Source organism: Aotus nancymaae, unplaced genomic scaffold (assembly GCF_030222135.1).
Source record: "Aotus nancymaae isolate 86718 unplaced genomic scaffold, 86718_ANA_hifiasm-v0.15.2.pri h1tg000009l, whole genome shotgun sequence".
NCBI classification, from domain to species: Eukaryota; Metazoa; Chordata; class Mammalia; order Primates; family Aotidae; genus Aotus; species Aotus nancymaae.
Genome location: NW_026988420.1, coordinates 7897662 through 7921177, shown reverse-complemented (window position 1 = coordinate 7921177; position 23516 = coordinate 7897662).

Sequence of the window (23516 nt, the reverse complement as noted above, 5' to 3'; positions counted from 1 at the left end):
TGTTTCTTTTGCCGTGCAGAAGCTGTGGAGTTTGATTAGGTCCCATTTGTCTATTTTGGCTTTTGTTGCCAATGCTTTTGGTGTTTTGGTCATGAATTCCTTGCCGACGCCTATGTCCTGAATGGTTTTGCCTAGGTTTTCTTCTAGGGTTTTTATGGTGTTAGGTCTTATGTTTATGTCTGTAATCCATCTGGAGTTAATTTTAATGTAAGGTGTCAGGAAGGGGTCCAGTTTCTGCTTTCTGCATATGGCTAGCCAGTTTTCCCAACACCATTTATTAAACAGGGAATCCTTTCCCCATTGCTTGTTTTTGTCAGGTTTGTCGAAGATCAGATGGTTGTAGATATGTTGTGTTGCCTCCGAGGCCTCTGTTCTGTTCCATTGGTCTATATCTCTGTTTTGGTACCAGTACCATGCTGTTTTGATTACTGTAGCCTTGTAGTATAGTTTGATGTCCAGTAGTGTGATGCCTCCCGCTTTGTTCTTTTTGCTTAGAATTGACTTGGCTATGCAGGCTCTCTTTTGGTTCCATATGAAGTTTAAGGTGTTTTTTTCCAGTTATGTGAAGAAGGTCATTGGTAGCTTGATGGGGATAGCGTTGAATCTGTAAATTACTTTGGGCAGTATGGCCATTTTCACGATATTAATTCTTCCTAACCATGAACATGGAATGTTTCTCCATCTGTTTGTGTCCTCTCTTATTTCGTTGAGCAGTGGTTTGTAGTTCTCCTTGAAGAGGTCCTTTACATTCCTTGTTAGTTGTATTCCTAGGTATTTTATTCTCTTTGTAGCAATTGTGAATGGCAGTTCGTTCTTGATTTGGCTCTCTTTAAGTCTGTTATTGGTGTATAGGAATGCTTGTGATTTTTGCACATTGATTTTGTATCCTGAGACTTTGCTGAAGTTGCTTATCAGTTTCAGGAGCTTTTGGGCTGAGATGAGGGGGTCTTCTAGATATACAATCATGTCGTCTGCAAATAGAGACAATTTGACTTCCTCCTTTCCTAATTGAATACCCTTTATTTCTTTTTCTTGCCTGATTGCTCTGGCTAGAACTTCCAGTACTATATTGAATAGGAGTGGTGAGAGAGGGCATCCTTGTCTAGTGCCAGATTTCAAAGGGAATGCTTCCAGTTTTTGCCCATTCAGTATGATATTGGCTGTTGGTTTGTCATAAATAGCTTTTGTTATTTTGAGATACGTTCTGTCGAACTAGGTTCTGTCGATACCTAGTTTATTGAGGGTTTTTAGCATAAAGGGCTGTTGAATTTTGTCGAAGGCCTTCTCTGCATCAATTGAGATAATCATGTGGTTTTTGTCTTTGGTTCTGTTTATGTGGTGAATTATATTTATAGACTTGCGTATGTTGAACCAGCCTTGCATCCCCGGGATGAATCCTACTTGATCATGGTGGATAAGCTTTTTGATGTGCTGTTGCAATCGACTTGCCCGTATTTTATTGAAGACTTTTGCATCTATGTTCATCATGGATATTGGCCTGTAGTTTTATTTTCTTGTTGAGTCTCTCTCTGGTTTTACTATCAGGATGATGTTGGTCTCATAAAATGATTTGGGAAGGATTCCCTCTTTTTGGATTATTTGGAATAGTTTCAGAAGGAATGGTACCAGTTCCTCTTTGTATGTCTGGTAGAATTTGGCTGTGAACCCATCTGGACCTGGGCTTTTTTTGGGTGGTAGGCTCTTAATTGCTGCCTCGACTTCAGCCCTTGTTATTGGTCTATTCAGGGTTTTGACTTCTTCCTGGTGTAGACTTGGGAGGAGGTAACTGTCCAGGAATTTATCCATTTCTTCCAGGTTTTCTAGTTTATGTGCATAGAGTTGTTTGTAATAATCTCTGATGATGTTTTGGATTTCTGTGGCATCTGTGGTGATATCCCCTTTATCATTTTTTATTGCATCTATTTGGTTATTCTCTCTTTTCATTTTTATTAATCTGGCTAGTGGTCTATTTTGTTGATCTTTTCAAAAAAACAGCTCCTGGATTTATTGATTTTTTGAAGGGTTTTTCATGTCTCTATCTCCTTCAATTCTGCTCTGATCTTATTTATTTCTTGTCTTCTGCTAGGTTTTGAGTTTTGTTGATCTTGCTCCTCTAGCTCTTTCAATTTTGATGATAGGGTGTCAATTTTAGATCTCTCCTTGCTTCTCATGTGGGCACTTATTGCTACATATTTTCCTCTAGAGACTGCCTTAGATGTGTCCCAGAGATTCTGGTATGTGATGTCTTCGTTCTCGTTGGTTTCGAAGAACATCTTTATTTCTGCCTTCATTTCATTGTTTATCCAGTCAACATTCAAGAGAAAGTTGTTCAGTTTCCATGAAGCTGTGCGGTTCTGGGTTGGTTTCTGAATTCTGAGTTCTAACTTAATTGCACTGTGGTCTGAGAGACTGTTTGTTATGGTTTCCGTTCTTTTGCATTTGCTGAGGAGTGATTTACTTCCAATTATGTGGTCAATTTTAGAGTAGGTGTGATGTGGTGCTGAGAAGAATGTATATTCTGTGGATTTGGGGTGGAGAGTTCTGTAAATGTCTATTAGGTTTGCTTGGTCCAGGTCTGAGTTCAAGTCCTGGATATTCTTGTTAATTTCTGTCTCGTTGATCTGTCTAATATTGACAATGGGGTGTTGAAATCTTCCACTATTATTGTGTGGGAGTCTGTCTCTTTGTAAGTCATTAAGAACTTGCCTTATGTATCTGGGTGCTCCTGTATTAGGTGCATATATATTTAGGATCGTTAGCTCTTCTTGTTGCATTGATCCTTTTACCATTATGTAATGTCCTTCTTTGTCTCTTTTGATCTTTGTTGCTTTAAAGTCTATTTTATCAGAGATGAGAATTGCAACTCCTGCTTTTTTTTGCTCTCCATTTGCTTGGTAAATCTTCCTCCATCCCTTTATTTTGAGCCTTTGTGTATCCTTGCATGTGAGATGGGTTTCCTGGATACAGCACACTGATGGGGTTTTGGCTTTTTATCCAATTTGCCAGTCTGTGTCTTTTGATTGGGGCATTTAGTCCGTTTATGTTTAGGGTTAATATTGTTATGTGTGAATTTGATCCTGCCATTTTGATGCTAGCCGGCTGTTTTGCCCGTTGGTTGATGCAGATTCTTCATTGTGTTGATGCTCTTTACCATTTGGTATGTTTTTGGAGTGGCTGGTACTGGTTGTTCTTTTCTATGTGTAGTGCCTCTTTCAGGAGCTCTTGTAAAGCAGGTCTGGTAGTGATGAAATCTCTGAGTACTTGCTTGTTCACAAAGGATTTTATTTTTCCTTCACTTATGAAGCTTAGTTTGTCTGGATATGAAATTCTGGGTTGAAAGTTCTTTTCTTTAAGGATGTTGAATATTGGCCCCCACTCTCTTCTGGCTTGTAGGGTTTCTGCTGAGTGATCTGCTGTGAGTCTGATGGGCTTCCCTTTGTGGGTAACCCGACCTTTCTCTCTGGCTGCCCTTAGTATTTTCTCCTTCATTTCAACCCTGGTGAATCTGACGATTATGTTCCTTGGGGTTGCTCTTTTAGAGGAATATCTTTGTGGCGTTCTCTGTATTTCCTGGACTTGAATATTGGCCTGTCTTGCTAGGTTGGGGAAATTTTCCTGGATAATATCCTGAAGAGTATTCTCCAGCTTGGATGCATTCTCTTCGTCACATTCAGGTACACCTATCAAACGTAGATTAGGTCTTTTCACATAGTCCCATATTTCTTGTTGACTTTGTGCATCCCTTTTAACCCTGTTTTCTCTAATCTTGCCTTCTCATTTTATTTCATTGAGTTGATCTTCGACCTATGATATCCTTTCTTCTGCTTGGTCAATTTGGCTGTTGAAACTTGTGCATGCTTCGCAAAGTTCTCATGTTGTGTTTTTTAGCTCCATCAATTCACTTATATTCCTCTCTAAGTTGTCCATTCTTGTTAGCATTTCGTCAAATCTTTTTTCAAGGTTCTTAGTTTCTTTGCATTGGGTTAAAACATGTTCGTTTAGCTCACGGAAGTTTCTTATCACCCACTTTCTGAAGGTTGATTCTGTCATTTCATCACACTCATTCTCCATCCAGTCTTGTTCCCTTGCTGGTGAGGAGTTGTGATCCCTTGTAGGAGGAGAGTGTTCTGGTTTTGGGTGTTTTCATCCTTTTTGCGCTGGTTTCTTCCTATCTTTGTGGATTTATCCACCTGTCGGCTTTGTAGTTGTTGACTTTCTGATTGGGTCTCTGAGTGGACATCCTGTTTGTTGTTGATGAAGTTATTTCTGTTTCTTAGTTTTCCTTTTAACTGTCTGGCCTCTCTGCTGTAGGACTGCTGAGGTCCACTCCAGGCCCTGCTTGTCTGGGGATCACTTGCAGCAGCTGCCGAACAGTAAAGGTTGCTACCAGTTTCTTCTGCTTTGTCCCAGAAGGATACCTGCCAAATGTCAGTCTGAGCTCTCCTTTATGAGGTGACTCTTTGGATATACGGGGGTCAGGGAGCTGCTTGAGGAAACATTCCTTTATATTAGCTCAGGTGCTGAGCTGTGGGCCCCGTTGTTCATTCAGAGCTGCTGGGCTGGTAATTTTAAGTCTGCAGCAGCAGGACTCATAACCCCTCCCTTTTTTTTCCCAGGTGTTCTGTCCCAGGGAGTTAGGGCTTTATGAGTTTCCACTGTGCTGCTGCCTGTTTTTTTCTTCAGGGCTGCCCTGCCCACAAGGAGGCAGCCTAGTCACTGTCAGCCTGCAGAGGCTTTGCTGAGCTGCTGTGGGCTCCGCCCAGGTGCCGTGTGAACTTCCCTGCAGTCCTGTTTATATGGGTGTAGTTAGAACTGCTTCCGCTATGTTGGCCCGCCTCTGTAGTGACGGACTCTCTCTGTAATGGCGGGTTGCCTCGGCAACGGCAGGCTGCCTCAGTAATGGCGGATGCCCCTCCCCCACAGAGCTGGACCATCCCGGGTTCAGCTGTGCTTGCTGTGAAACTCTCAACCCAAAGCATTTCCAATTGCTGTTTTTTTGTTTTTGTTTTTGTTTTTGTCGGGGTGGGACCTGCCGGGCCTGATCACCTGGCTCCCTGCCTCAGAGCCTTTTGTTTTTTAGTTGAACGGTCAGCTCTCTACCAGGTGACCTGGTCGCCTGTTGAATAGGCGCTGGAATCTGTGTGATTTCCCGTGTGGCGACCCAATGCACCAGCTGAAACTGCGGCTCTGAGATTCGTGGTGCTTTTTTGCCCGGGAATCTCCTGGTCTGGCTCCCTGTTTCAGCTCCCCTTGCTGGCTAAGAGGAGACACAGTCTCGTTTACTCTGCACTGGGAACCGCTGCGCCAGGGCGCAGGCAAAACAGCCGCACCAGCCAAAACAGCCACTCTAGTGACCCGTGGGGCTCCTCCACCTGGGAATCTCCCGGTCTGTGGGCAGTAAAAATCCGTCTGGAAATGCGGCATCCACTCACCCTCTGCGCTTTCACTCGGACCTGCAATCCTGAGCTCCTCCTAACCGGCCATCTTGGATTCTTATCCAGGTGGGCATTTTCTAGCATGAAAATTTTTCAGGATGACATTCATTCAGCAAATACTTATTAAGTGCTTAATGTACCAAATTCTGTGCTAGACACTAGAAACCTAAAGACAGGTAAGATCAGGTCCCTTTCTCGAAAGACTCACCTTCTAACAGGGGAAAGAGTTCTATAACATATATAGTAATGTCATAGTAGATCTCCAGGGAGATACTAAAGAGTTCACGATTATGAGTGTTGAGCAGGGTAGGGGCAGGAGTTTTATTCACTGCTATTTTTAAAGTGTCTGAGACAGTTCCTGACACATAGTAGGCTCTTAATATTAGTAAGTATTTGTTGACCAGCCAATCGGGGCAACCCTCAGTCAGGGCTAATTCAAAGAGGTGGCATTTCAGCTGTTCCACAAAGGATGAGGAAAACACTGCCTAGGAGGAGAAGCACATTGTAGATAGATAGAATACCAGCAAAGCTGGAGGATGTGGAGGTGCACAGAGGTTCATCGAACAGCCTCAGCATACCTCAGAAGGAAGTGTTGAAGAGATGCTTCCAGAAAGGCAAACCGGGGTCAGAGTATGAAAGGTTTGAAGGCTTTGGCCTTTTTCCTACTGCTCTGACCAGGACGGGGAGATGTGGTTCAGACAACCTTATGGAGTGGAAACTGTTGTGCTTATTCCACAGATGAGGAAACCAAGGCACAGAGAGAGTAACTTGCCCAACATAGCACAACTGTTAATGGACAGAGGTGGATTTGAAGCAGGCAGGCAGATTCCAGAGACTGCATTCTTAACTGCAAGCCACACTGCCTTTACATGTCATCGATGTTACTATTAATTTTTCCTTCCTTGTACCATCTCAGTCCTATTCCCCCCTCTAGCTGCCAAGACTTTGTGGGGAATAGAAGGAAAGGTGTGTGTGGTGCCTGACCTTTCTCATCATCTCTCTTTATGTAAAGCAGACGTCTCATTCCCTCCAGACCCTGTCTGAGGATGGAAATGAATTTGATAAATGAATCTGCAGTGAATGGAGGGTAGTGGATAAATGAGTTAGCCTTCTAAGAAACACGTCTGCATTTTAACTAACTTGCAACTGGCTGTCACCCAGAAGAGTAACAAATTTCATGCCAATATGGAATTCTTTTTAGCTGGAATATCTTAAGTCACACCCGAGGCTAGTTTAACCTGCCTCTAATCATGTCCAATGTACTATTTATATAATGTCTCTTCCTTTAGTTCTTTTTTATTCTTAATACAATTTCCCTAATTATCATAGTCACTCTTATTCATTGAAACTTTAGAAAACAGAGAGAAGCAAATAGAAGAAAATTTAAATCTCTTACAATGGTCTTCCTATCCAGCAGTAACCACTGTAGACTTTATAGAGCTTGTCTGTCTATAGTCTTTTTTATATTATGTATACATGAAATATGTCTGAATATAAGGCAAGAAGGGGGTTTTGTTTGGCCAAACATTATCCTTAAAGTGGGCATCATCTTATAATCGAGTCCCTATAAGTCTCTCAGATTATGGACACTCCTCTATTATTTTATTTTGAATAACAAAGTACTATTTAGGCAAACAATCCTGAAATCACTTCAGTCAGCTTGAGTTTTGGGTGCTTATAGAGGTCAGTTGCTAGAATTGCTGTAAAAATAAGTGTTGAAATTCAACAGAAACTTAGCCATTATGCCTAAAGGTGTGACCCCACAGCCTAGGGTTGGATGCTATGCTGAGCAACTCTTTTTTATATAGAGCACTTTTAAGAACAATACAATAAGTGATTCAATAGTGGAGATCATGTACAGCTCAAATGATAACACCACCTTTCTTAATATGATACAGATAGATATTTCCCACTCAGGATCAAATTTCCAGTGACAGCATCACATACGATGTCAAAGATTCTATCTCAGACAACCAGAGGTGTTAGATGACTCGAAAGACATTCTAACAATGGTGAAGACATTGAAGATGAGTGTGAAACGTTTGAATTAAAAAAATTTTTTTTTTTAGACAAGAGTCTAGTTCTGTCACCCAGGGTGAAGTGCAGTGGTGCAATCTCAGCTCATTATAGCCTCGACCTCATGGGTTCAAGTGATTTTCCTCATACCTCAGCCACCAAATAGCTGGGATTACCGGCATAAGCCACCATGCCCAGCTAATTTTTGTATTTTTAGTAGAGACAGGGTTTCGCCATGTTGGCCAGGCTGGTCTCCAACTCCTGGCCTCAAGTGATCTGCCCACCTCGGCCTCCCAAAGTGCTGGGATTACAGGCATGAGTCACTATGCCCAGCCTGAATAAAAGTTTTAATAAAATATGATTTCATAAAACATTTACAAATCAACCTATTGTGTAAAATCTAATTTGAAGTGTTTTTTATATATATATATATGTGTGTGTATAACTAAATAAGGTATCATAAGAAGATGATTATTTTATCACATTCCTCAGAGTTTATATACTCAAGTTAGCAAAGCTGTCTTTTTTGTTATTTTTGTTTTGTTATTTTGTATTCTCATTGGCAAAATAGGAGATCATTTTTTGAGCCTACCTTATATTGAGGTATAGGTGGCAATATAGATTCATTGGTTTAAAAAAAAAAATAGATCAAGGCCCTACGAGGTGGCTCATGCCTGTAATCCCAGCACTTTGGGAGGCCAAGGTGGGCAGAACACTTGAGGTCAGGAGTTTGTGACCAGCCTGGCCAACATGGTGAAACGCTGTCTCTACTAAAAATACAAAAATCAGCCAGGTGTGGTGGCCTACGCCTGTAATCTCAGCTACTCCAAAGGCTGAGGCAGGTGAATCACTTGAACCCAGGAAGCAGAGGTTGCAGTAAGCCGAGATTGCATCACTGCACTCCAGCAAGACTTCCTCTTGGGGAAGTGGCAGGGGCAGGGGTTGGGAGTGAGGGGGAAGAAAACAGGATCACACAATAGATTTTATTTTATAAATTACATCTTATATTTTATAAAATTATGACTATTTTCCATGCCTTAAGCTTCTTAACCTAATCATTTGTAATGGCTGCATTAGAATTTGTGAACTAGCATTTATTTAGTCAGTCCTCTCTTGTTAGATATTGAAGATTTTTCCATTTCCTTACTATGATAAGTAACCTTGATGAATATCTGCATAGATAAGTCTCTTAACAAACAGGTTGCCAAGTCACACCAACCAGGAATACTTTCATTATATCTTAGGGAATTATTCAGTTATTGTTCCCTTGTGACAGTGTCTTAATTAATTCGGAGTAACTCTGTAGCGTGATCATTTTATTGCTGTCCAATATGTTTGTTTTATCTTCCTTCTTCCTCACACCTCATGCCTCTGAATTAGTATTAAATACAAGTTATAGGATTTCATGTCTTATTTCATTGTCCAAACCTATTGATTGAAAATGTTTGCTACCGCCTGGGTTAATGAAGGTGTTTCAGTAGTACCATGTGGTATATTACCTTTTTCCTGTGAATGGCATTAAATCATTAGAAAATATCCCTGTGTCTTTTGAGATGGAAAAATCTATGATTTTCCTTAAATTCAATGGAATACTATTACTGTAGTTTACTGTAATTGTGTTCTTTTTCTTTCCATTTGTTGTATATGTTGCTAATCTTTTTATTATACAGCCTCAGAAGATAAGAAAGCTTGCAAAGCCCTTATGGAAGACACTGCTAGTTTTAAACCAAATAGCTTTCTTGTCTTTGCTTACCAATTAGCAGAATCCCTTTTATAGTTGAGCTACTAGCCAAAAGGCATGTTTCCCAGCCTCGCTGGCCATGTGACTAAGTTATGGCCAGTGAGATGTAAGAAGTGTGTGTGGGAGTTCTAGGAAGTCTTAAAGGGCTAAGCTGCACCCTTCTTCAGCCCTTCTCCATGTGGTTTCTTGGAATATGAATGTGATGGCTGGAGCACCAGCACCATTTTGGACTTTGAGGAGGAGGACTGCATCCTAGGATTGGTAGGAAGGAAAACTGGCAGGAGCTTGGGTCCTGATGAATGAGGAAGCTTCATATCATCCTGTACTGCTCACCCCTGACTTCTTTTACATGAAAGAAATAAACTTCCATATTATTTAAGCCCCGATTTGGGGAGGGTGTCTGTTAGCTGGAGTCTGGCTTGACCATCTGAAACAAAGATGTTGTAGATTTTATGGCCACGTATTTTCCTGTTCCCCTTCCTGCATTTTACTTCTCTAGTCTCCTTAGCTAAAAGGGATTTCTTAGTTGAATTAGAGGCCCTCCACCCCCACCTGTGTGGAAGTACAACTGGTAGTGTTCAGTTGGAAGATAAGGACACATCCAAACACTGTTACATAATCATACTTCTCATGTTCATTCACAAATACTGTTGAAGGACTGTTGGTTTGTTGAACATCCCCATCCTCTGTCGCTCCTCCCAGAAAAAGAAAGGGAGGGTGATTATTGCATAAAGAACTAACAAATGAACTCTGCTCTATCAGAAAGTAGGTCTGGTGTGGTGGCCTGGAGGTGATGAGGCAGCAGCTGGTCTGTAAGCAACAGCTCCACATACCCGGCTTTAGTGTCTTCGGGGAGCTCGTCACTGTGCATGCACACAGCCTGCTGGGGACCTTTCTCCACCTTCTCCCTCACTTTTCTTACTAAAGTAAATTATGATCATGTGTTAGGTTTATCTAGCTCTTTTGGCGAGCAGCTCAAGGCACACTGCTTTTTACATGGAACATTCAATATTATAAAACATAATCAAAATCATGAGGAACATAGAAGACATAGAGAAAGAAGAAAAGGGTGGAGAAAGGATAAAAGGAGAGAAAATTCCCGATTTTAGCCATGGGCATACAGAATCACTGTAAACAGACTTTTTAAAAATCTGGTGATAGATTCTTGAAGACCTTTGATGCCTTTTTTTCAGTAAAGTCACCCTGAGAGCAAACAAGGAAGTCAAGTAGGCATATCCTGTTTATTCATCTTGTTAAAGTACATGTGTATGGGAAGATGATGAGGTGGAATGGGCATTCCTTCAAAAACAGGAAACTGGCTCCCATTCTGGTGTGTCCCACTTGAGGCCCACAGGATTAACTTCACCCCACTTTCCTCCCACCCCACTTTCTTGTTACAAAACCACGCGGTATATGAATTGATGCAGACATAGAGACATTAAAGTGGGGTCTTGGTATTGAGTTTACTATGCCCCACTTCGTTGTGTCTGTTTCCATTCTTGATAGTGCTGTCGGGAATTATTATTTAATGGCAAGAAGTGGGTAGAGCTGGAGAGGTGGGCCTGGAAGATGCCTCCTCAGTTTAATATGTTCTGTCTCCTAGGATGTGCCCTTTAGTGGATTTAATAAATTCCTCTCAGTAATTTATATTGACATGTCATCTCCAAGCTCTTGTAGTGATGTTTTTCAAAGATTTTTTTTTAAGGAGAAGATTTACATGGATCCTTTTTCTACCCACTGTGAAAATTGTCTGTATGCCCTTGCTGGTGTATTTATTTTATTTTTTATTTTGAGAGGATTAGGCTCTGTCACCCAGGCTGGAGTGCAGTGGCATGATCTCAGCTCACTGCAACCTCCACCTCCCAGGTTCAAACGATTCTCCTCCCTCAGCCTCCCAAGTAGGTGGGATTACAGGCACATGCCACTATGCCCAGCTAATTTTTGTATTTTTAGTAGAGACAGGGTTTTACCATGTTGGCCAGGGTGGTCTGGATCTCCTGATCTCAGGTGATCCACCCACCTTGACCTTTCAAAGTGTTGGGATTACAGGTGTGAGCCACCACGCCCAGACTCCCTGCTGGTTTAAAGAGACTGTCACTGTCCAGTTCATATCCATGTTTCTTCCATTTGTCTCTTTGATGAAATCTAGAATGAGTCTTCAGTTATGAGAAAACATATCCTGGAAATAGAGACAGACTGTGTGTGTGTGTGTGTGTGTGTGTGTGTGTGTGTGTGTGTGTGTTTTATGAGTAGAATAATCATAATCTTATAGAGTATTAGGGCTGGGAGAATATGTGAAGCCATTACCATCACCACTCCTTATGTTTTATTATTGCAAACCTGGAGTCCCAAAGAGGTGAAATCACTTGCTCTGATCACACAGTCAATCTAAGCCTAGTCCCACTCACTTCATCCAGCTGTCTCACACTGCCTGGCTTTGCAAGACAGCAGCCGAATCTTATTAGAAGTCTGGGCATCAAGTCCTTCTTGGTTTAGAATTGTCTTGGAATAAATCATCCTGATTAGGGAGAGCACCAGAGAACTATAGAATCCCACAGGCTTCTCAAAGATAATTCACTTTAAACTGTTCTCCGTAAAAGCCACATAAAAATGTCCAACAGAGCCAGGCGCGGTGGCTCAAGCCTGTAATCCCAGCACTTTGGGAGGCCGAGGCGGGTGGATCACGAGGTCAAGAGATCGAGACCATCCTGGTCAACACGGTGAAACCCTGTCTATACTAATAGAAAAAAAATTAGCTGGGTATGGTGGCACGTGCCTGTAATCCCAGCTACTCAGGAGGCTGAGGCAGGAGAATTGCCTGAACCCAGGAGGCGGAGGTTGCGGTGAGCCGAGATCGCGCCATTGCACTCCAGCCTGGGTAAGAAGAGCAAAACTCCGTCTCAAAAAAAAAAAAAAATGTCCAACAAATCATAGAAAAATGAGCTCATGGAGTTAACCACAGACTTGAATAAGAATGTGTTTGTCCAGAGCTAGAAGTATGTAGAAGATGTTTTCAAAAGTATGGCAAGTAGTAAAAATTGGGAGAAGAAAGAGACTGGAGCCTGGCTTAGTTCTCATTGTTTTTCTGGGAAAGAACAGAAAAACGAGTTAGATCCAATTCTCCTTGCCCTACCCTAATTTTCAATGTTCTCAGAATTTGTTGCTTTGAAGTTCAAGCTCATAGATTTATGGCCTCTTTAAACAGTTGAAAACCATCACATTACACTGAAACACATATGTTTTCTGAAAGTTCTGTTTAGGTATTTGCAAAGAACTAGTATACCTCTCATACAGTGTAGAATTTAGGCAGAACTGCCCTTGTCTAACTTACTTCGTGTTACTTGGAGTGGAAGGATTGTTGAATGAAATGTTAGTATGAGTATTCCTTAGGTGATACTGTGTCTTGGGTTTAAAAATGGCAGACAGAGTCAAGACAAAGCCTGTCCTTCTTTCTGTCTGTGTCAGGCTCTGCCATCTGTTCTCTTCCTGGCTTCACTGGAACAGCCATTTTTTTATGTATGTGCTCAGTGCTCATGTCACAGGATGGCGGGACATGCTACCAGGACTGCCTCACCGTCAGGACGGGTCCAGTGAGTCTATAATTTCCTTTTTGAAATGGGAATTTGGTCTAGGTTTTTGCACATCTGTTAGTTCCCGCACGTAAGTCCAAGTCTTTCTCACTTGCTAGTTTCCTTGTATCCTGTTTCTTTGTAGGATTTTTAAAAAGAAGAAAAGAAAAATAGGATGACTTAGTGTTCATTACTGTAGGACCTGGCTGTTGTGTTCACATTTGGTGACCACTGCTTTTTGCTGTTCCCGTGAAATTAATTTTTTTTTGCCTTTTTTCGTCTTAATCTGTAGAATTTTATGACAGACAAGCCCTGGTAATATTAAGTAACATTTGTAGTTAATCTGTTCATTATTATCAGCTTTGCTTAATTTTGCCAGTGATAGCCCCTCTCCTTCCTAACCCTTCACTGTAGCCATTTTCAGTATCACATTTATAAGGGGGAAATAAAGAATGGGTCAGGGGAGGGGCATTTCTATGGTGCCTTATATGTGTAAGACATTTTATATATTGAATCTTTATCAAACTAAACTTAGTTTGATAAAGATTCAATATATAAAAAAAAAATTTGGCTGTGCACGGTGGCTCACGCCTGTAATCTCAGCACTTTGGGAGGCTGAGGCTCCCTCCCCAATCCCAGTAGGCACCATTCCCACCACGGTGTCTCTCCCAGTGGCCACCTGTATTCACAAAGCATTACCCTTATTCCTGGCATGCACAGATAATAATTGAGGTCACTGCATACTGTGCCACCCCCAGGATCTCATTTTTACCAAGAAGAGCTTGTCACTGTCTTCAAACCCAACCACCTCAGACAGCCAGCCCCAGAACCCCACTACTCTGGCCTCAGTGTGTGTGCCCCCTGTGCAGATTCCTACGTTGAATTGTCCCCATTGTGTTGGTATTGACAGTTGGGATCATTGGTAAATGATCAGGTCATGAGGGTGGCCCCCCTCGTAAATGGGATTAGTGTCCTTATTTCTTTTTATTTCTTTTTTTATTTTTATTTTTTGAGATGGTGTGTCTTTCTGTCACCCAGGCTGGAGTGCAGTGGCATGATCTCAGCTCACTGCAGCCTCTGCCTCCCAGGTTGAAGCAATTCTTCTGCTTCAGCCTCCTGAGTAACTGAGACGATAACTGCCTGCCACCACACTGGCTATTGTTTGCCTTTTTCTGCTCTTCTGCCATGCGAGGACACATAGAAGGTGCCACCTATGAAAAAGGGGTTCTCACCAGACACTGAATACCTGGCCCCTTGATCCTGGACTTCCCACCTCCAGAACTGTGAGCAGGATGTTCTGTTGCGTATAAATTACGCAGTCTAAGCTGTTTTGCTGTAGCAGCCTGAACAGACTGAGACACCCACATTTGAGGGTTGTTTCCTGGGGCCACTTCTGGCATCAAACATTTAGTCAGTGTTCAGTTGGAAAAACAGAAACCATTCTAGATATTTTAAGCAGAAAGGGATTTAAATTATGGAATCGGATACTGTAAGAACTGTTGAAAGGTCTAAAGGAACAAAAACTCAGGGAGGTAGGGCCGGACGTGGTGGCTCATGCCTGTAATCCCAGCACTTTGGGACACTGGGATGAGTGGATCACAAGGTCAGGAGATCAAGACCATGCTGGCTAATATGGTGAAACCCCGTCTCTACTAAAAGTACAAAAAATTAGCCAGGCATGGTGGCACACGCCTGTAATCCCAGCTACTCGGGAGGCTGAGGCAGGAGAATCGTTTAAACCCGGGGGACGGAGGTTGCAGTGAGTCGAGATCACACCATTGCACTCCAGCCTGGGCAACAGAGCAAGACTCCATCCAAAAAAAAAAAAAAATCCCGTAAAGTTTGTCAAAGTAGCATGAAGAAAGATGAAAAAAATCCAGGAAAGTAAGGTATTAGTTTCCAGTTTCATCATGGCAGCTGTTTGACAGGGACCCAGGAAATTGCTCCCCTAATCACTGGTCAGATACCTCCAGGATGTTCAAACGCCCGGTAGTGGGAGGGGCAGCCTCACAGGGGGTGCCTAGAGGTGGCTGCAAGGCCTCAGGTGTGCTTAGGTCCCCACATGTCCACTACTCGAAGCCTCTGCATCCCTTTGTATTTCAAATAATGCAGGAGTACTTATCCTTGGCAGAATGTCAATCCTAGAAACCCAGAGGCAAGGAGGTCTAGGAAATACAGTTTTAGGATTCTGAGAAAGGCAGTGGAGATAAACGGTGGTTGAAGATAAAAAAGGGAGAGAAAGCTCCATAATGTCTAGCACACTCCATTAAAAACCATCTTTCTAATCAGGAATTCGGTTTTCTTCATTACAGTCTTCCTGTGACTCTCCTGACCCTCCCTTCCCCACCCCAGCACAGGATGCTGTTTCTCAGGGCCTGGTCCACAGGCCAACTGTGCCCCATCCCAGACCTACTAAGATGTGCTCTCTGCAGGCAACCTTTCTGGGACCACCCTTAGGTACGCTGCTTACCAAAACTTTTCTTTTCTCCAAGCTGTGAAGCTAAAGTTTCTGGAGTTTCCAATGGTTGCAAAGCCCACGGAACTCACTGAGCAGCTGAGCCTGTGTCTGCTCCCCCTGCATTGGCACTGCCCAGAGCGGCAGCTTTCGAAGTTAGGAGCAGCTTGGGGCATCTGAGATGGCCCTGCCTCCTCAGTACGCTCCAGCACACTCCAGTGTGTGAGTACAAGGCAGGAAGTGCTGGCTGTTGTCATTCCCTTTGTCCTGAAGAATGACAAGTAGTCCACTGTAGGGTCCCAGCGGCCCTGCCATGCCAACTCATATCCTCAGTATAAATTACAAATTTACAGTTACACACCCTACCCTCATACCTAAGCAGAGAAAAGATTAAGCTGAGTTACAAACGAGATGTTACTAAAAGCCTAAAGATTATGGTTACAAATATATATATATATTTATATATATAACAAATTCTCAAGGCTTAATTATTTTTTCTTTTTAAAGAAAGGCTGGGTGCAGTGGCTCACACCTGTAATCACAGCACTTTGGGAGGCTAAGGTGGGTAGATCACCTGAGGTCGGGAGTTCCAGACCAGCTTGGCCAACATGGTAAAAGCCCATCTCTACTAAAAATACAAAAATTAGCTGGGCATGGTGGCGCGTGGCTGTAATCCCAGCTACTCGGGAGACTGAGTCAGGAGAATCGCTTGAACCTGGGAGGCAGAGGTTGCAGCGAGCTGATGTGGAGCCACTCCACTCCAGCCTGGGCACAAGAGCAAAACTCTGTCTCAAATAAATAAATAAGCAGGCAATTAAAATGTAAATTTGTAAAACAACAACAACAACAACAACAAAATAAAGGCCTGTGATACTACCCACTGGAATAGATCAAGCAAAAATTTGGATCTGTTAATTTTTAAATCTTAAAAATTCTTTGAACTCAGAACTGTAAATAATGAAGAGATGTTCAAAGCATTGGCAGTCCTTTCACGGAAATTGCCTGGCTGCTTGAATTTCAAAGCTGTCGTCTTCCCAAGTCAGTGTGCACAAAGCTTTGGGAGTGATTCCCACCCCCAGGGAGCCCTTGAAGCAGCTGGGGCCAGGGCTTTCCCTGGAGATACTGGTTTCCATCGCTTGTTGTTGTTGTTTTAAGATTCCCAAGTGCTTCTAATGTGCAGCCAGGATTGAAAACCTTTCGTTTAGGGTTTAAATGACACCAACATCTCAACTGTTCTCATGTTGCTATTCCACTACTTGTACTACTCCCATAAATAATCTGGTAACTATCTCTGGTCCCACAATGTCATTCTCTTGAATTGATGCCATTTAAAGTTTTCGCCTGGCCTGTAACAACCACCTTGGCTCCTTTCATAGCCTGGGTTTGTGGCTTACTTTTGTGACTTTCTCCCAAGTGAAACTGTGTGTGCACTAGAATTACCATCTTCTCTCCTGGCTTGCCATTTTGAAATCTCTTCCACATACAATACATGCCTACTCATTTGCTTTGTTTGTTTGTTTGTTTCTGAGACAGAGTCTCCCTTTATCACCCAGGCTGGAGTGCAGTGGCACGATCTCTGCTCACCGCAATCTCTGCCTCCCTGGTTCAAGCCATCCTCATGCCTCAGCTTCCCAAGTCACAGGAATTACAGGTGCCCGCCACCATGCCAACTAATTTTTATATTTTTAGTAGAGATGAGGTTTCACCATGTTGACCAGGCTGGTCTTGAACTCCTGACCTCAGATGATCCACCTGCCTCAGCCTCCCAAAGTACTGGGATTACAGGCATGAGCCACCACGCCCAGCTCATTTGCTTTTTCTCCCATTTCCTTGCTCAGGACTTAAGTGTTTTCAAAGAAGTTGATTAAAATAAATATTCTTCAGAACTTGAATCTGGCCGTCAAGAATGTGAGTGAAGCCCCGCACAGTGGCTCACACCTGTAATCCCAGCAGTTTGAGAGGCCAAGGCAGGAGGGTCACTTGAGCCCAGGAGTTCAAGACCAGCCTGGCCAGTATAGTCACTCTGGCAGGGGCATGTCCTCTGCACTAGCACTAGCTCTCAGAGGCAATCTTGCCTGTTTAGCTGACTGCCCAGCCTTACAGAGTGGTTGTGTGTTTTTCTAAGCCTAATTAATCAGTCTTCATGGTGGTTCTGTGAGCTGTTCAGCCTCTTTTTGGTCCACTTCTTTTCTTAAATTGGCCAGAGTCCTCCCGTGTTTGCAATAAGAATCCCAACCACTATGACTCCTATTCTAATAAAAACAAAATTCAGGCCGGACGCAGTGGCTCATGCCTGTAATCCCAGCACTCTGGGAGGCCGAGGTGGGTGGATCACCTGAGGTCGGGAATTTGAGACCAGCCTGACCATCATGGAGAAACCCCATCTCTACTAAAAATACCAAATTAGCTGGGCATGGTGGCACATGCCTGCAATCCCAGCTACTTGGAAGGCTGAGGCAAGAGAATTGCTTACACCCAGGAGGCGGAGGTTGCAGTGAGCAGAGATCGAGCCATTGCACTCCAGCCTGCGCAACAAGAGCAAAACTCCATCTCAAAAAAGATAAAATAAAATTCAACTCCTGTCATAGCCTTGGACAGGTGACCTGGTCCCAGCCCACATCTCTGGTTTTGTGTCCTTTGTCCTCCCTGTTCAGCCCCTGGCCTGGCTTTCTTTCCTTCTTCCTACATGCAACCTGGGCCATCTCAGCTCCTTCCTAGAGCTTACCTTCTGCCTGTAAGACCCACCTCCCAGTTCTCCAGGCTGTCTCTTCTCATTTGGCATCACTTCAGAGACTTGTGTGTTTCTTTCTCTCTCTTTCTCTTTTTTTCTTTAGACAAGGTCTTGTTCTGTCACATAGACTGGAGTGCAGTGCTACAATCATAGCCCACTGCAGCCTTGACGTCCTGGGCTCAAGTGATCCTCCTACCTTAGCTTCCCAAATAACTGGGACCACAGGTGCACACTTACCACACCCAGTTAATTTTAAATTTTCTTGTAGAGACAGGATCTTACTATGTTGTCCAGGCTGATCTTGAACTCCTGGGCTCAAGCAATCCTCCTGACTCAGCCTCCCAAAGTGCTGGGATTACAGGCATGAGTTTCCAGTTTATTTGGGTAAATACCAAGGAGCACGATTGCTGAACTGTATGATAATAGTATGTTTAGTTCTGTAAGAAACTGCCAAACTATCTTTCAGAGTGGCTGTACCATTTTGCATTTCCACCAGTAATGAATGAAATTTCCTGTTGTTCCACATCCTGACCAGCATCTGATGGTGTCAGTGTTTTTTTTAATTGATCTGCACAAATAATCATGTCGTCTGCAAACTACAACAGTTCTGTTTTTTTTAAAATCTATTTTATATAAATAGAGACAGGGTTTTGCCATGTTGCCCAGGCTAATCTCAAACTACTAGGCTCAAGCAATCTGCCTGCCTTTGCCTCCCAAAGTGCTGGGATTACAGGCATAAGCCACCATGCCTGGCCGGTACAACAGTTTTATTTCTTCCTTCCCAATCTGTCTACTTTTAATTCTCTTTTCTTGTCTTCATTCATTAGCTAGGATTTCTAGTACAATATTGAAAGCAGTAGTGAAAGGGGACATCCTTTCCTTGTTCCTGATTGCAGAGCTTACAGCTTGCAGTAAATGCTGAGAACGAAGTACTCAGACAATTCCAGCTGAGTGGGGCTGGGGGTAGCTCTTCTGAGAGAGTTCGCCCCAGCATCCATCCACCATTTATTGAAAGGGTGTTTGTATGTTTGTATTAACCACAAACATCCACTAGATGGCCATTTGAGGTGGGTTACTGAGGCACCTGTGACCTTGCACACACTCAAACTACATTCTCAGGAGGCTGTTTTCAGCGTTCCTCATCACACCGCACACTCTACTCCATGTCCTGTTTTCAGGGTCAAAGAGTTCATTCCCATGCACAAATAACATACACACAGTGCCTCAGTATTTTCCATGCCCCAACCTCAAATGCCATGAACATAAGTTTGAACATGTTGCAGTGCGCCCCCAACACTGATCTTAGGGGGAGGACTAATTTCTCACCAGTAAGAATGATGTTAGCTATAGGTTTTTTTGTAGATATTCTTTATCTAATGGAGGAAGTTCCTCTCTATTCCTAATTTGCTGACACTTTTTATCATAAATGTGTGTTTGATTTTGTCAAATGCTTTTTTTTTTTTTGCATTATTGATATGATCATATGATTTTTCTTCTTTAGCTTGTTGATATGATGGATCACATCACATTAACTGATTTTTAAATATGGAGCCAGCCTTGCATACCTGGGATAAATCCCACTTGGTTATGTTTTTTTATTTTTTATTTTCTATTTTTTTTTTTTTTTGAGACAGTCTTGCTCTATCACCAGGCTGGAGTGCAGTGGTGCAATCCCAGCTTACTGTAACTTCCATTTTCCAATTTCAAGCAATTCTCCTGCCTCAGCCTCACAAGTAGCTGGGACTACAGGAACGCACCACCACTCCCGGCTAACCTTTTGTACTTTTTAGTAGAGACAGCATTTCACCATGTTGGCCAGGATGGTCTCGATCTCTTGATCGAGTGATCCACCCGCCTCGGCCTCCCAAAGTGCCGGGATTACAGGCATGAGCCACCGCGCCCGGCCAGTTATGGTTTTTTTTCTGCAACATTGTTGGGTTCAATTTGCTTATATTTGTTGAGGATTTTGCATCTGTGTTCATGAGAGATATTGGTCTATCTGTAGTTTTTCTTTTCTTTCTTTTTTTTTTTTTGGCCAAGGTCTCATCTTGTCACCCCAGTGGTGCAATCTTGGCTCATGGCAGCTTCAGTCTCCTGGACTTAAGTGATCCTCCCACCTAAGCCTCCCAAGGAATGAGGACTATTGATATGCACCATCAGTCCTGGCTACTTTTTTGTATTTTTTGTAGAGATGAGGTTTCACCATGTTGACCAGGCTGGTCTTGAACTCCTGACCTCAAATGATCTGCCTACTTTGACCTCTCAAAGTGCTGGGATTACATGTGTCAGCCACTGCACCAGGCCCTAAAGTGTCTTTAACCATTTAACAAGTATTTTAATACCAGGTATACATTTATTTGGGAGCGGTGGCTCATTAGTGTAATCCCAGCACTTTGGGATGCCTCTACAGCTTGCCTCTGACACTATGTTGCTGACACTTTGCAGACTCTTGAGGAAGTAGATGTCTGTTTGAAAACCATTTTCCAGCTGGGTGCGATGGCTCACGCCTTTAATCCCAGCACTTTGAGAGACCGAGGCAGGAGAATCACAAGGTCAGGAGTTTGAGACCAATTTCAAGCAATTCTCCTGCCTCAGCCTCACGAGTAGCTGGGACTACAGGAACGCACCACCACGCCTGGCTAATCTTTTGTACTTTTTAGTAGAGACGGCGTTTCACCATGTTGGCCAGGATGGCCTGGCCAACATGGTGAAACGCCGTCTCTACTAAAAATACAAAAGTTAGCCGGGTATGGTGGTGTGTGCCTGTAGTCCTAACTACTTAGGAGGCTGAGGCAGGAGAATCACTTGAACCCGGAAGGAGGAGGTTGCAGTGAGCCGAGATTGCGTCACTGCACTCCAGCCTGGGCAACAGAGTGAGACTCAGTCTCAAAAAAAAATAAAAATAAAAAAGTAAGTGGGTTTCCAAATCCTACACCTCAGGGTCTAATTGGTGGGAGCAGCCTAGTAATTTATCCAACCGTTCATTGATATAATTCAATAGACATTAGCTGAGCACTAGCTATGTGCTAGGCTCTGTGGACTGGGCTAGGAGCTGAGGATGCAGAGGTAAGACAGAACCTCTGCCCTCATGGAGTTTACATTGTATAAAGACAGGGTGACAGGCTGGGTGCAGTGGCTCACACCTGCAATCCCAGCACTTTGGGAGGCCGAGGCAGGTGGATCACGAAGTCAGGAGTTCGAGACCAGGCTGGCCAACCAACATGATAAAATCCCATCTCTACTAAAAGTACAAATATTAGCTGGGCATGGTGGCAGGCACCTGTAATCCCAGCTACTCGGGAGGCTGAGGCAGGAGAATCATCTGAATCAGGGAGGTGGAGTTTGCAGTGAGCCGAGATCGTGCCATTGCACTCCAGCCTAGGCGACAGGGCAAGACTCAGTCTCAAAAAAAAAAAAAAAAAAGAGAGAGAGAGTGACAGTAAGTTAAATAAATCAGAAAGGAGAGATGCTATGAGAAATAAACAGGCAATTGCTGATGGAGGAGGAAGGGAGAAAGAACTCTACATTACAGAAGCTGAGAAGGCCTCTCTGAGATTACTTTGATAACAAAGTGAATGAGGACTGAGGATGGGACAAGGGTGTGGGTGAAGATTGTCTTACGTAGAGGAAGCAGCAAGTGTGAATGTCCTGGGCTGGTAGGGAAGGCCCACATGGCTGCAGAACGGTGAATTAGGAGGATGGCAGGAGAGGAGGGCGGAGGAATCATCAGTACCTTAGTATGGAAGTTAGCTTTTATTCCAAAGTGCAATGGATACTTTGAAGGTTTTTAATCAAGGGATTAGGACTTTTAAAACATTACCCTTCTGGCTATCGGGAAAAGAATACCAATAGGGGTTACACAACAAGACCAGTTAGGAGGATTGGGACTGGTACATGGCAGCATTGCCTGTAGTGCTGATGCCAAACAGGCACTTGTGTTCATTTGTAAAAATACAGAGTTTTTAGGGTAGCAGAAAGCAACCAGCTGGGCTTGGTGGCTCATGCTTGTAACCTTAGCACTTTGGGAGGCTGAGGCAGGAGAATCACTTGAGGCCAGGAGTTCAAGCCTGCCTCGGCAACATATCAAGACTCCATCTCTACAAAATATTAAAAAATGAGCTGGGCATGGTGACGCAAGCCTGTAGTACAAGCTACTCGGGAAGCTGAGGAGGGAGGATTCCTTGATCCCAGGAGTTGGAGGTTGCAATAAGCTATGATCATGCCACTGCCCTCCAGCCTGGGCAACAGTGAGACAGTGAGACTCTGTCTCTTAAAAAAAAAAAAAAAAAAAAAAAAAAGCCAGGCACAGTGGCTTATGTAATCCCAGCAGTTTGGGAGGCTGAGACTGCTGGATCACCTGAGGTCAGGAGTTTGAGACCGGCCTGGCCAACATGATGAAAACCCATCTCTACTAAAAAATACAAAAATTAGCTGTGTGTGGTGGCACACACCTGTAATCCCAGTAACTTGGGAGGCTGAGGTAGAAGAATCACTTGAACCTGGGAGGCAGAGGTTGCAGTGAGCCGAGATAGGGCCCTTGCACTCCAGCTTGGGCAACAGAGTGAGACTCTTTCTCAAAGAAAAAAAAAAAGTAATGTATCTTCTAAGTAATAATTGTACTACCTGTAAGCTTAATTCTTCTAGGATTGTTATGGAAATTTATATATTTTTTCAACTCTGTTTTTTTCACTCTGTTGTCTAGGCCATCTCAGCTTCCTGAGTACCTGGAACTACAGGTACATGCCAACATGCCCTGCTAATTTTTTAAGAGACAAGGGTCTTGATATGTTGCCCAGGCTGGTCTTGAACTCCTGGACTAAAGCTATCCTCCTGCCTCAGCCTCCCAAAGTGCTGGAATTACAGGTGTGAGCCTTTGCACCAATCCTTTACTCTTGGTAACAAGCAGATGCTTTGCTGAGACTGTTTACATACACCCCTTTGTGAAACAGAGCCCAGTAAATATTGTGCTTATAAATGCTGTCTGTACCTCTTGTCTCCTGTCTGTACCTCTTGCACCTGAAGGAAAGAGTGTCACATGAGGAATTTGAAAAGCATTAATAATCCCCTAGAGATTCAAATTTATAATCTACAACTTTGATAAAGAACCAGAAAACTCTATGAATAAGACATTGCATTAAATCTTGTCCAGAAGCACATTTTGTATAGTTTTCACTTATTTCCCTGCCATTAGAAGGTCATGCTTCTTCATCTTAATAGCAGAGAATGCCATTGAGTTGCAGTGATTGGCTGAGGCATATTCTGTAGAACACATTACATTTTTCTGATTTTTCTTAATTGTGAGAATCTGCCTTTTCCTAGATTCACAATGCTGGGACACATAAAAGAGAGGGAATAGAAAAAGAAGAGTGGAGACCGGGCCCGGTGGTTCACGCCTGCAATCCCAGCATTTTGGGAGGCTGAGGCAGGTGAATCACAAGGTCAGGAGTTTGAGACCAGCTTGGCCAATATAATGAAACCCCATCTCTATTTTAAAAATATAAAAATTAGCCAGGCATGAGGTGGGCACCTGTAGTCCCAGCTACTTGGGACGCTGAGGCAGAAGAATAGC